This window comes from Pinus tabuliformis, chromosome 1_1 (genome assembly GCF_031772625.1).
Source record: "Pinus tabuliformis cultivar Carrire ecotype Pingquan chromosome 1_1, CPIR1, whole genome shotgun sequence".
NCBI classification, from domain to species: domain Eukaryota; kingdom Viridiplantae; phylum Streptophyta; class Pinopsida; order Pinales; family Pinaceae; genus Pinus; species Pinus tabuliformis.
The window spans coordinates 911847618-911862343 of NC_142297.1; positions in this window are offsets into that span (position 1 = coordinate 911847618).

The window sequence follows — 14726 nt, forward strand, 5'->3', positions numbered from 1 at the left end:
GTTAGTTTCAGTCTTTCCAGCCTTCCTCCAGTGATCAAATATGCTCTTACAAAGTGGTCCCTGAGTGTTAAGGTCAAATTTTGTCATTTCAAAGAGTCTTCAAGCAAAATTTGGTCACTAGGCATTAGATCTAGGGTTTGCTTTCACTCCTTCTAAAGTTGTCCAAATGTCGGTCCATGTCATCATTCAGCTGAGTCTATCATCATTCATAGGGTTGTCCTCATCATGTCAGGTTCCATTGGGTCATTTTACACCTTGTTCATGCTTCAGTTGCGCCTAGGCAAGGTTCATTTCCCTCTCCTAGGGTTTTGGAGGTAATTTCTCTTGGATGGTCAAATCATCGAAAAAATTTGTATCCTGATGTTCATACACCTTCCCCTATCCTTAATGTACCTTATTAAACACTTCCCATCACTGAGATTCCCCAAATTCCTCATTTTTCCACAAACCCTAGTTTCTTGCTACAACCTGGCAATTTTCTAGGTTGGGCCTGTGTTTTGCCCTTTTGGACCCCTTCCCCTCACTCAATATCTGAGATTCCACTTTCCCCTGCTTCCTAACATCCCTCCCTACTCCCCAAAATTTCCCCAAGAATTTACAAGCCCCTCATCCCCTTCATTTCGCTTCATTTCCACAAAATTCCTTGTTTCACACATCGGGATAAGTTTCACTCCAAAGATGTTTCTGAGCAAGGAAAGATGAATTTGGAAAAACTGATAGAGGTTTTTGTTCAAAACAGGCCAAGAAAGAAAAACCTCCTTCACTTTTTACACAGGTGTCATGGTTTTAGAGAAATGTCAAAAATACCGTTGCCTCAGGAGAATCGAATGCACCTCTGAAGTGACCTTGGTAAAATCAAGTGTTCCTCCTAGCTTGGTTGGCCAGATGACTTTCTTGATGAGTCAAATGATAACTAGACACAAAGATCTTTCCAATGAGCTATCATGAGCTCAGTTTGGAGTTGAGGAAGGCATTCAAAAGTTGACTGCAACAGCACTCTGCCTTGAGGCAACCTCATTTGGCACATTTTGACCAGTCTTGGGAGATTTGATTTTTGATAGGGTAAATGAACTCCAAATTAAAAAATTCTAGTTTGGTTGGAAAACAGACTCAAATACCTTTCCAACGAGCTATCCTGCGCCTGATTTTGACACCGGAAGGCCTCCAAAGGTCTCCTGTAAAAAGGCGCTACGCATAGGGCTATATGCGCCGCGCCTTCCTGATGCGCCGCGCCAGTGTATTTTTGCACTGTGTTTTGCTGTCTGATGCGCCGTGCGCCCCTGATGCGCTGCGCGCCTAGTTCAATGCGCTGAACCATCAACAACTTCAAAAACTTGCTCCAAATCGTCCGAAACCTGTGGATCATCACTTGTTCAAGTAGGTTAACCCTCTGATTATTGCTTTTCATTCAAATTTGATGGTGGTTTGATGGTGTTTGTGTATGGTGAGTGTTCAAACGAAAGCAAACCCTACCTTTGAAATTTCTCAAAGCAAATTGCTGCCTAGGGTTTCAAATTGTTGTTTTGTTACCAAGTCCATCCTTTATTCCCTCACCACTCCCTTATTCCATTTTTCTCTTGAATTCCCAAACCCTAGCTACACATTCCTAGACCCTAATCATTATCCCAAAATCTAAATCCTATTCTTTAAACCCCTTATTCCCCATATCCAAAAATGACATCAAGGCTGTCTTTGCCAATGAAGCAAGGAAATCAATTTTAATCAAACACCATCCTCTGTTCTTCAAAGCAATGATCCATTGTTGACAAAGGCACCTTCAGCTACGAATCAGTTGCATGTACAGCTAAGAAATCAGTTTGAGGCACAAAATCAAAGCTTGATGCAAACACAATCAGGCAATCAAATGCAATCTCCATCTAGTTCACATGTAGAGTTAGCTAATCAGGGGCAGTCACAAAGTAATAACCAATTTCTTACTCAATTCACACAACATGCACACTCATCTTTCAAGGACAGCCTTTAGGCCAGGTATTCCAAAACAGATTAATTATCAGCCTTCAAATCAAAGTGATATCTCAGTCAAGCTCCTTGAATCGAAGGGGGCAGAAAAGTTTGCTAGGCACTCTACAAAGTGAGATGAGTAATATGAGGTCAAAGAGACTACTAAACAGGGTCGATAGGGACAAAGCATTGCTGAGACACATGGCTTTCCACTACATGGCGCGGAACAAGGTCTGCGAGGCACGGATAAGGAATCTAAAGGCAAAATTGAAGAAGGCAATCAAAAATCAAAAAGGGAAAAAAGTGCATGATCGACTCCAAATCTTGGCCGAAGCCTCTTTGGCTGAGCATGGTACTTGATTGGGGACTCCCAGCCCAAATTTCAAGAAATTTGGAGAAAATTTTGTCAATTTTGAAATTTTTGGTTAAAAAACAGGTTTTTGGGCTCAACGCGTAGCGCGCCGCGCGCGACCCATACGATTGGGAGGTCCAAATCACAAATGGTTTGCATTTTTGGATTTTTCTTGATGAAATATACATGCTCAGCTATGGCCAAGACATTTCATCAAGGTTTGGGTCCCCAAAAGGTCAAAAAACATGCAAAAAATGACCTCACTGCCCCTTTTTGGACACACAGGAAGCAGTCTTGGGAGAATGAACTTTTGGAGGGGCAAATGGACACCAAATTGGAAAATTCCACTTGGGTTGGAAAGTAGACATCCAGGGCTTTCCAACAAGCCAATCTGAGCTCAATTTGGATGCCGGGAAGTGCCCCAAAATCAGTTGGAAAGGCGCGCGGTGCATAGGGCTCAGGCACGCGGCGCATCAGGGTTTTTTGGCACAATTTTCATCTTCAGCTTAGGAAACGTAGCCAGTTTGACCAGTTTTGACTTGTGATGTGATTTTTTTCACTCCTCTTGATGTAATTAATGAAACATGATGTAATTTTGACACTTTATTACTTGTTCTAGAAGATTCATTCACTAAAAAGTGAAAATTAAATGAATGAATCAGTTTCCTACCTTATAGAGGCAAGTTGTTTTGACTGCCTAGATTGTAGTGCTTTGTTTAGAATTGGTTGAAACAGCTCCTAGGATGATGAGCTCGACCCCTAGAGGCAAGGGAATGGGTTGGCTTGCATATATTATGTATTTTCTTAGTCATTTTCAGGGTTGGACTCTTGGGAATAGCTTGATACACTATTGTACATATTTTATCTGCATTTTTGGCAAAGGATAGACCAGGGTTTTGCAGCACTATTTGGGATTCATGTGGCCTTATGTGTTGATGGTGTGTTTCTCTCAGTACTTGTAAGTTGTTTATGTGTACCACTTTCCTTATTTAATCTTCTGCAATTAAACAAATGAAGTGTTAAGGTAGAATCCATAAATTTGCTATGCTCTGCCTTTAAGTCTGTTTAATTTTCCATGTTTTCTTCAGTTTAAGGAGAATCCTTGAGACTTCCTTGCTCTCCTTAGCTCCTCACCTGTCAGGTCTATTCATTCAATCACTTTAAAGGCATCAAAACAATCGCCTATCTTGCCCCAAGTAGACCTCTGCAAAAGCTGTGCCTCATCCCCGCACCCAAAATTGCCTTTCCCTTGAATTCAAAAAAACTTCAAAAAATCAATTCCATAGTGCTTGTACTTCATACCTAGCCTAAAATTAGTCAGCAATTCAGTCATCTCGAGCCTCTTTGATTACCTTTTGCCGAGATTGACCGGAGAGAGCCCTCTCCTGTCCTCGTAGGGCTAGCTACGAGGCTGAGCGTGGTTTGATGTTGCCTTGAGTTTTGCCTTCCTCAGCCTGAGGCAAATTCGAGCGCTAACAGACCACAAAGAGATTGAAAATACTAGGAAACAAATCTATCTAGGCTGAAAGATTTGAAAAAACAATGAAAAAATTTGCATACACATCTGTGTTCAAACACAGAGGCATGCACACGCGCTCTTGACACAGGAAACTCGTGTATACACAAGTTCACTTTACAAAAACAAGTGTGTATACGCTACTGTAAACAAAGTAAAGAGCGTATACAAAGCTTTGCAAGAAAAAATAAAAACAAAGTCTGATCCAAAAGATCAGACTTGAGGCCTGGGACTCTAGTAGACCAAATAAGACTGTAACTACAAGAAAACCAAAGACTGAGCCCTGATTGAGAATGAACAACCCAAACCAGGAATAACAAGATTGTTATCCCCAGTGGAGTCGCCAATTCTGTTTCGGGTGAAAGCACCCTAGGGCTTTGGGTTAGAACTCCAACAGAGAAAAATCAGACTACAACAAGAAATACTCAAACATCTTAGGGAAGATGCTTATATGATCAAACTACATAAGAGTGACTGTACCCAAGTTTCCTTCATTCGAGGAGGTCCCGCAGGGTTCAGACCCTCTACAACTCCCGATGTTCTTCAAACTTGAAAATCATTCAATTAGAACATACATAGCAGTATAAAAGTAAAGCATACTCATGAAATTGACTTTATATCATATAAACAAATGATTGATCATACATCAAAACGACATTCATATATGAATTAAAACATAATTTGATGCATAGACATAGTTAATTTCGGAAACAAGACATCATTTCTTTTATTGCAGTAAGTTATAAATAACATGGAGAGAATTCACCCGAGTCTTTCTCTGGCTCCAAGCAGAACCGTCCTCCGGATTTGTCCTATCCCAGCCTTCAACAATCTTCTTCCATCACCAACACCATGATATCTCAAGAAAAAGGAAGGATATCTATAATCAAGGAAACAAGGTTTTTCTGAAGCTTGGGGAAGTGCATGAGGCACAGGGATTCATTAGACTCAGTCAGGGATAATCTCAGTATAATAACTCTATCTCTTCTCCTCCTTAAGGCCTTCCCATAGAGGTCTATTTATACCTCTCCCAATTAGTTTTTTAGTTGGGAAACAGTTGGGCCATGGGCAATAGGAGGTAATCAACAGGTAAAACCCATGAACTCCACCCAAAATTAAGGAAATTTATTTTTTTAAGTGTTTTAATACATATATGTGGGTTGGGTATTGACTGACCCACATGTACACGCTTTTAGCTCAGGGCAAAGTAGCGTACAGGGAATAAAACACTGTTTTTTATATATTTGGACCAAGTTTGGAAGGAGGGGTTGCCCTAGGCCATAAACAAAGCATCACATATACCAAGAGTGGTAAATGGTGCTATAACATACACCCAATTCACATGTTTCCTCAATAATGACTACACGACCTCTAGATAAGACTCAAGAGAGATTAGTTACATAACAACTCCTTAAAGAATAGGAGAACATCCTCCAAATATCGTAATACTTTTATACATACAATTCACATGTTTCATTAATAACGACTACATGATCTCTATATATTCATATTCACAAATTGCACATGTGACCCCATGTTTAGGTTGACCACTATTACATATACATTTAACCACATATATGTCTCCCTTTGGGTCATATCAGTTTGTCCCTTGTTCTTGAACTTTACAATGAGAAATTGAATCAACTCAAGGGTTTGTATCATGCTATTCAACTTCTTCTTTCTTGGGTGTAAGACTAAACTTCTTTGTGTCTTCCAATTGAAATCATAACTAGCATTTGCACCAAATGTTGCAAAGGGAACGCCGTAAGGCATAAATTGAATTATGCAAATAACAAAAAAAAATACTTTGATAAAGAATAAAAATATATTTAATTCTCACATCAATGTCCCATTACCTGGAACCACTTAGTAGACATATCTATGAACATTAGAATTACACACAATGATCAGGAAATTTCTCATATACAAACAACACCTTCCACAACAACCTTTTCTCACATCCACATTTTAAAGTAGACATATCTATCAACATTAGGATTACATACCATGATCAGGAAATTTCCCATATACAAACAACACCTTCCACAACAACCTTTTCTCACATCCACATTTTAAAAAATGCCTTGGAACGTGATTGGAATATCCCATATTGCCTTTTTCATTATGTAGATAAATCTTTCCCATATACAAACAACACCTTCCACAACAACCTTTTCTCAAATCCACATTTTAAAAAATGCCTTGGAACGTGATTGGAATATCCCATATTGCCTTTTTCATTATGTAAATAAATCTTCCATATTACTATTTTCATCATGAAGATTGTTAGTTCATTGTTGTAAAGTGTTAGTGTGTTAAATTCAATACTACAAGTTCAACAAGTGAAAAACATTCCTTAATTAGCATAATATGCATTTTTCTCTCACCATGTATTTTTCAGTCATTCATTACAAAACTTCCATCAAATAACACAAGTAACAGATTAACATGTATTTTGTCTTCATTATTTTCATCACGGAGCCAAGAAACACGAAATCCTAGAGTGGGTGTTCGTTATATCCAAATTGTTGCAATGGATGTGACCTGCCATCAAAAAGAGCATTCCCATCCTCAGATGAACCCCATTCTTCTTCAGTTGACCACTTGATTTTATTCAATTCCCATCATGTTTGCTCCATTCATTTGCCCCATCTTCTTGTCTATCAAAGGACTGCCCTTGTCCTTCGAAGCATTACCACTAGTAACAAGGAGATCATCAGAAAACACACTTTACAACTTTGAATAGGGCTGAGACATATCACATACAAGAGTCTTCAAGCTGCAATATTTTGTTCAAATAATGCATGCTAAGATCATTTTTCTTAAATTTCAATTTATAATAAGTTGTATTTTAATATTTAAAATAATTATTTTTAAAAAATGTAGTAAACTAACAAAAAAACGTATGCAATAATGTGCCAAATTATATAGAGTAAGTTATGTATGAGTGGGTACTATGAGATATTAAGTGTAATAAAAAGTAATTGAATGGCGTTTCTCATAACTTTGGAAATTATAATAATTGTTATTTTATTTTTTAATTATTAATAATTATAATACATTTAATATAGATGAAATATTATTAATTAAATAGAAATCGAAATAAACAACTTCTAAAAACACCATTTTGCACTTTCAATTATATTTTAAATTATCCCACATGGATGTCAATGATATCTCATGTAATTGTTTTGTTTTATTAATGATAATGACCATAAAAGTACATCGAAGCATATTCAATGCACCTTAGTTGCAACATGCAAATTGTGATAGTTGTCCAGACTTCAAAGATACAGAATATACGGAATGTAATGCAGGGCATCTTGTCACGCTTGGACAATATTTAACCAGTGCTCGCTTTTATTACGTTAATTTTTAACATACTGTCCACACACGTAATTGTGAAACTTGACAAACAAGACGCCAAGATAAGATTATCGCATACACAGTTCTGGTATTGAAATAAACTGCTCCCATGAATGCCATTGCTCTCCGACAACATGACCTCTCCCCACATCAATCGTGATGTAATACAAGACTACGTGTATCTCGAAAGTCATTAAATTATTCCTTACGTCTGCCACTATCCCAAAATCGCTAACGAATTTATTAGTGTTGATCCACTCTTAAATATAACCTCCAACTCCTCTTTTCTTCTTTCCGTTTTTATCAAACTGATTGATGCACACATTTATGCCAGAATTACACGCATCCAATAGAATGGATCCGCACTGGTTGCTGAATGTATTCCATATAGAGGCAACTAACTGCATACGAGAAAGATTAAAAGGGAGATTACAATTTAAAGAACCTTCTCCCTAAAGGGTACTTTTCCTTCAGCTGTCTGGACTTCTAGTAAGATTGAAAGAAATGGTTTCACAAGATGCAGCACACGAAACCCACTGCTTGGCATTTTTCCTTCTCCAAAGAAATGCTGTCATGTAATAACATAGTTACCATGCGATGCCAGATCCCTCTCAAAAAAATACCCAAGGAGATTACATTCTATAACTATTGTAGTATTTACTATTAATAAAAGCAACTACAAGAATATAAACCCTAGTTGATTTATGATAAAAAGAGTTGTCATACCCCAAACAAAAGCTGGACTACTGCGACACCCAGAAACAAAAAAATCCAGTGATATCTACCAAACCCAAAACAAAACCTCAGCCATCTCAGAGAGGCACTTTCGAGCAAACGGAAAACGCTCAAGAAAACAAAACTCTCATTACCGGCGTGAAAATCACCATCGAAATCCTCTCTCAGGCATTAGCAAGTAATGCACATGCAAGGGGGTAAGAGTACAATAATGCGATACCTACCTTACAAATTTGAGCCCGGAAAACTACTGATCCACTGCAAGGGAATTAATGATCTGCAATAGATGCACCTCTGCCTTCGAAATACCAGCTGCCTAACCTGAAAATCTGAAGAAAAACCTTGTTCATGGAGCAAAATATTATCGATATAATAAGTTAAGTCGGTTGACGATTCGTAAGGAAGATAGTTGACAGTTATTGCAGGATCCAATGACCCAGTAACAACCGTCGCGGCTGGAATTGCTCAATTCAAATCAACAAGTAATGATTACCCAATTGTCTAACAACAAAATCGAATGGCACATATTTTGACACGAAAGCAGTTTGGGGAGTTCATTTCAGAGGGAAACGCCTGATTCTAGTTTATGATGGTTACATGTGATTTATGATGTTGATCTATGATGGTTGTGTTTTGAGCTAACCATATGTGATATGTTTATACATGATGTTTTGATCAAATAGTTAGTTTGACTTGTTGTGACATGAAGTAAACTTGATTGCAAATGTACCTTATTGATGAGCAACCAATGACATATGATTTGAAGTTATTTCAATTTATTTTGAATCTAGTGGAAGTTATGTGCTTAGTACGGGAAGCACGGAAATCCCTGGTTGGGTGGTTAAAATCAACTACAAGAATTGGCAGCAACAACAAAGAAATTGGAACATGCAGCAGCATGCTGGTAAAGTATTCAGGAGCAGGTCCATTGTGGGACAGTGCTACCCAATAGCATCCATTGATTGCCATGAGCATGCTATGATTGGTATGATGGTTTTAAGGTAGGGATATGCCTTGGTTGTTGTATCTTCTGATGCGAGGAAGCCTTGCTAAGGGATGGACTTTCTAGGATGGGGGTGCCTGCGAAACTTGGAAGGTGAGTGACTGCACGGAAGGGGTGGCTGGATTCCCGAGGGACTGTGTAGTAGAGAAGGGAAGGTCACGGATGGATTTTCTTTGGTCATTATCATTTCCATATGGAATCATATGCACATTAGGAGTGCACCTTGGAACAATGAGCTAGTAACTGTTCATTGAGAGGAAAAGTGGTGCAGGATTTCAGAGCTGGATATCAAATGCAGATTTGACTTTGTAGTCGATTCTAGACTTCTTCGGAAGGAGGCGAACCTTAATATTACATTGATGGTGGAGGTGTGAGCCTATGGATTCCCTTGTTGATTGATATGGGCCTCGTATCCTTTATTTGTTGGTTAATAAAATGTGCATATGTGTATATCATTGTAAATACGTAATGAGCTGTGTTATAAAGATCCAATATGCGGTATGGTTTTTATCTAGTCATGTTGTCATGATGTTTTGCTTTTGAGCAGGTCATTCACTGTAAATATTGCAATGAACTGTGTTATAAAGCTCCATCGGTTGTATGTTTTGTTTTCAGTAGTCATGTTGGTTATAGGTGTCATTGAACACCGAGGACTCTGTTCCCCCAAGGGGGAGGGTTCTGTAATAGCCCTGGTGAAAATTCCATGTAAAAATATCTAAATACCACGGATGATGGGACACGTATTCCAAGATTAATGGTGGGCAGGACATCCTAGTGGGTGTTCATTTGGTTGTTTATGGTTAAGGAAATGGCTAAGGCATTAAAGAGGCAAAAAGGTATTTTGGCACATGTATTTATGAAAATAATGGAAATTAGGAGAAAAAGGAATTGAAAGGTCACAAGGTGCATGTGAGGAGGAAAATTAAGGAAAATAATGGAAATTAGGAGAAAAAGGATTTGAAAGGTCATAGGTTGCATGTGAGGAGGAAAATGAAGGAAAATAATGGAAAATGAAGAAAATAGAGGCCTCATTAATAAAAAGGCTTCTAAGGATGAGTTGGAAAGCTTCTTCATTTCAGAGTGAACCTGTTGTCAGTTCAGTTTTGGAGCTCTCTCTTTATTCTCTCTCTCTCTCTCATACTCTTGGAGAGTTCGAGTTTTCTTGGAGCACTCTTGGTGGGTGTGGCATACTTGGATTCGTGGAGCAAGAAGAAAAAGGGAGAGCAGGAAAGTGCAAGAAGGCATCGACATCAACAGCTACATCAGATTCGCTTGCAGGTACTGAGTTGCATGTATTATTTCTTCACTAGTTTTGGGCATGCATGGCATATGCATGTGGTTTCTTGGTTGTGATCTGTCATTGGCATGGAGGATTGCCTGGATCGACAATGGATTGCCTAGCCTTGCCATTTCTGGGATAGCCATGGTGATTGTGGATCTACTTTCATTTTTTTGTTTTGGCTGGTTCCCATGTTTCCTAAGGTGTGGGTTGAGTTACTAGTCCTAGAAACCCTGGTTGGAAAAACACTCTGGAAGCCCTTGGTGGGTTGAGTTACTAGTCCTAGAAGCCTTGGTTGGAAAAATGCCCTGGAAGCCATGTATAAGTTGTGGGTTGAGTTACTAGTTCTGGAAGCCTTGGTTGGACAAATGCTATGGAAGCCATGGAAGGCTTGGATGGAAACCAATCTGATGATGGTTTTTTTGGTGATGTCCGATCGTGAGGTGGAACCATTATTTGATGGCTTTAGGTGGACGGCCTCTGGAAGCCCTGGATGAGTTTTGATTTATGTGTTCTATGATATCCCACATTCATGCTTGGAATATGGAGCGAGGGTGAATGGATGAAGAGAGATTTGGCCTAGCCATTCTACGGTCATGTGGAACGTGGTAGTCCCATCTCCGGTTCGTTAATTGCTTTCATTAATGATAAATCCATTCCCTTTATTTTCATGTGTAAAGGTATTGATGTATTTATGGATTTGATGGCTGATATGTTCATTGTATTCATGTTCCTATTATGCTGGTTATATGCACATTTTATGATAGCAACTATGTATGGCTCCCAGCATGTTTTTACTTGTATGTGAATGTATAATGTGTCTATGACTTAATGGAGGATAATGCAGAAAATGACATGAGGGAACAATGGTTCATAGCAATTCTCAGATAAGTATGAGATCCCTACACTTAATTCTGTTATTTACACCTCTAGATTACATATCGATGATATGTTTGACGAAACGTTTGTCATGGCTAATGGGGCTTTGGTTATGATCTTGTTCAATTTATTTCTTTTCTGATTCCATTTCCTTAAAGTCACCAAGGAGGTTGAATCTTATCCATAGAGGCCCCTAATCGCATGTTTATCCCCAGCTGGCCGGTTGCTTGGGTAGATATGGGAGGAGGGCGTTACATGGGCTAGCATCCTTCCTTAGAAGAAGTTGAAGGGGGTGGATCCCGCTTTCTTGGACTTAGTGTGGACTACCTCTCACAACATAAATGCATATATATTTGGGCTAGCGAAGCATGTAGGAAAACTAAACAAGAACACATATGCTTTTGGATCAATTAGATGTTGTTGAGGTGAGAAACAATTTCATTTTTTTCTTCTTGCTTCTCCCAAATGCAATGACACACAATGGCCTTCATCTATTGATACAAGGTTATGGACTGCAAGTATTGATTACTATAACCCATGATGTGTATAGGGTCTAGAATGTAGCCTAAAATAACATGAATTCATGAATCAGAGTGAGCACTCTTGTCGTGAACTGCCTAAGCCTGAAGTATATGGATTTCATATTGAACTTCTCAAGGGATGGATGAATGAATGATAGACACTGCAGACTAAGCCTAAGACTGGTTTTGAGATTTGCTATGGGGGCCACAACCATCAAATCCCCATCATGAGTGGATACATTTTCATGACATGGTGATGGGGAGAAGAAGGGTTGCAATAGGAGTAGACATGAGAGGTAGGAGAAGGGAAGGAGACTAGAGGACAAAGGAAAATCAATACAGAGTGAGCACGGTTATGGAATTTAGAAATAGGGTTGGAGAATAGAGCCAAGTGAAGCATAGAGAGGAATAGGAACCAAAACCATAAAATAGAGAACCCTCCTTGAGAGGCGGAGAGGTCGTGAAGCCTCCACACATGATAAAACCGACCATAGGAACAAAACCGACCACCTGAACCTAATAATAAGAGGCACAACAATGAAACTAAAACACTAATTACAAAGGTAGTAGGGAAGAAAATTTACCAACAAGATTCGAAGAGACAAATTCTAACGAAACCCAGAAGAAACTTGGGGCATGCCATTATGCCTTCAAAGGAAAAAAAATCCACTTTCTCCATAAATGAGAATTGAGAGTTATAACGTAAAATCAACAAGAGAGAATGAAAATGGAAGGCCATGCCGAAAGGGCCTAGACCTTCCTCAATCGACTTGCAACAATTTTGAGTGCAAGGGGAGGAAACATCCTACAAGTGGTTTGAATACATAACAAAGACTCGATATAACTACAAAGAGCCACTAGCTAAAGCAAGAAGATGAAGTGGAAGATAAGTCTCTAAGTTTATTGCTTTGGGGTGTCATTACTCTTAGTATTATTTGAATGCATGGGGTTTTTTGGCTACGACACCCCCTATTTAATGTACGAGGTGGTGATGGGCTTGCCAACTTCTCCCATCCCTTAGCATGAAATTCAACATATACATCGAGGATTATTGATCAGAGGTGATGAGGATGTTTAAATGGTCACACCTCTCTTTGCATACTTCATTGCTTTGAGGGGAGTCAAGATTAATACTTTGGTTCTTACATCCCAGGTTTGCAAGATAGTCAACCACTTTATTTCCATATTGACAAGAGTGTGAGGGAAGGAGGACATGAAATCAGGGAATCAAAGAATTAATGTGAGAGATGAAGTTTTCAAGCATTTGGATTTGCTAGATATTTGACGGAGAAGATCTATTAATAAGAGTATTCTAAGTATTAGTAGCCATTTGTAAGTCTCCTTCGACTTGAAGCTTTATAAAGCCATTGATAATAGCTAAGCAAATGCATGATTCCAAAGAAAAGAATTCCATTACATTATTGTTTTTTACTTCACAACTACTAGTAAACAAAAAGTTTTTACCAGCATAGTTGCTATAGATACCTTTGATGCCATGATTTCCTTTTGAAGCACCATCAAAATTTAATTTGATAATCCCTACTTAGGGGATAAATATTTCAGGTGAACCAACTCCAAGATGTAAGGAAACAGGGTCCAAATGGGGAGAGATAGTAGGGGAGAGCTCAAGTCTAGGTAAAAGAGCTACTCATTTAGGCTTGCTTCCCAATCTTGTTGATTCTAGTGAGAGGATAAAATTGTTTCCCGAACGAGGATGATTTGCCAAACCACAAAATTTATAGAGTGAGCTTGAGGTTATGATCTTCCCTTATGAGTCATAGGAGGAATTCTGGCATCATAACCCAAGCTCTGTGAAAGATAAAATTATTGAAGATTCCATGATAATATTGATAAAAAATAGTTATGAGGCCTGCATATTTTCTATCAAAATGCCTAAATAGCAGCAAAAATCAATCCCATATGTTCTCTAAAAAGTTGCAAGAGTTAAGGAGGTGCTCCATGTCTTCCTTGTTGGCTCTACAAAAAAAGAAAAGAAAATTGAAGGACCCTCAAACCCTTTTCTTCTAATTCTATTGTAGGAGAGATCTCAGCAGTGGTAAGACTTTAAGCCAGAGATGTTGAAGCCAACTGATGCTCATGATAAACCATTTCATTTTTTTACAAGAGCTCGATATAAATTTCCAAATCAAAACACCTAATTAAATAATGCCATACACATAAATATTGTACTAATGCATAGATAGAAAAGAAAGTAAATGTTCAGTGGATAAATAGTCTTGTTTTGATGTTGAAGACGATGATGTGATTTACAATTGAAGTCACAAATTGTACGATCATCTCTATTTCAAAGGAGCATTTTCAATATTTTAATGAAAAATCATGTGGACTTATTAAGCTGATAGATGTAGTCTATATTGGAATTAAGGTTGAAGAATTTTATTTTTTCTATTAAATGAATCGCTAAGATTTCCTCTCTTGAGAATATTCTTCTGTCTTGTATATAATTGGACAGATGTAATTAGGGATTTCTAAAAGGTTTCTCAGTTACAAAATTCATAACAATTGTGTGTTTTCCATCTCCATCAACTCACGTCCTCCATCACCCATCCTAGCCATGTTAGAAATTTGAATAATGTTTTGTGTTTTGAATTCATTAGTATAGGCATTTCCTATTATATCGATAGAGGAATTTCATTTTTCTTGCCGAACAATGACATGCAAGTTTCATTTTTCTTGCCGAACAATGACATGCAAGTATCGACTTGACACGAAATTGAACCAAAATAAATTAGGTTTGTGGGAGAATACATAGATATGGGAAATATTGCAATGACTTTCAATGTGATTGTACCTTCAACATTGAGGTCACCAGTTCCATTTCTATTTCGGGGAGTGGGTTGCATGATCGCATTTATTCTCTTTTATTTTATGATGTTCCATTTCTATTTCGGGGAGTGGGTTGCATAATCACATTTATTCTCTTTTATTTTATCATTCCATCAGAACGTGGGAGCAGAGAGTGAAGGCCCTATGGCCTTGAATATGAATATGTATTTGTATAGAGCAAAGAATGGTGGTGCAGAGAAGAGAAGGGAATCCCACAATCCTCGCCATTCTTCTTATTTTGAGCTCGACAAGTGATACCATGATAT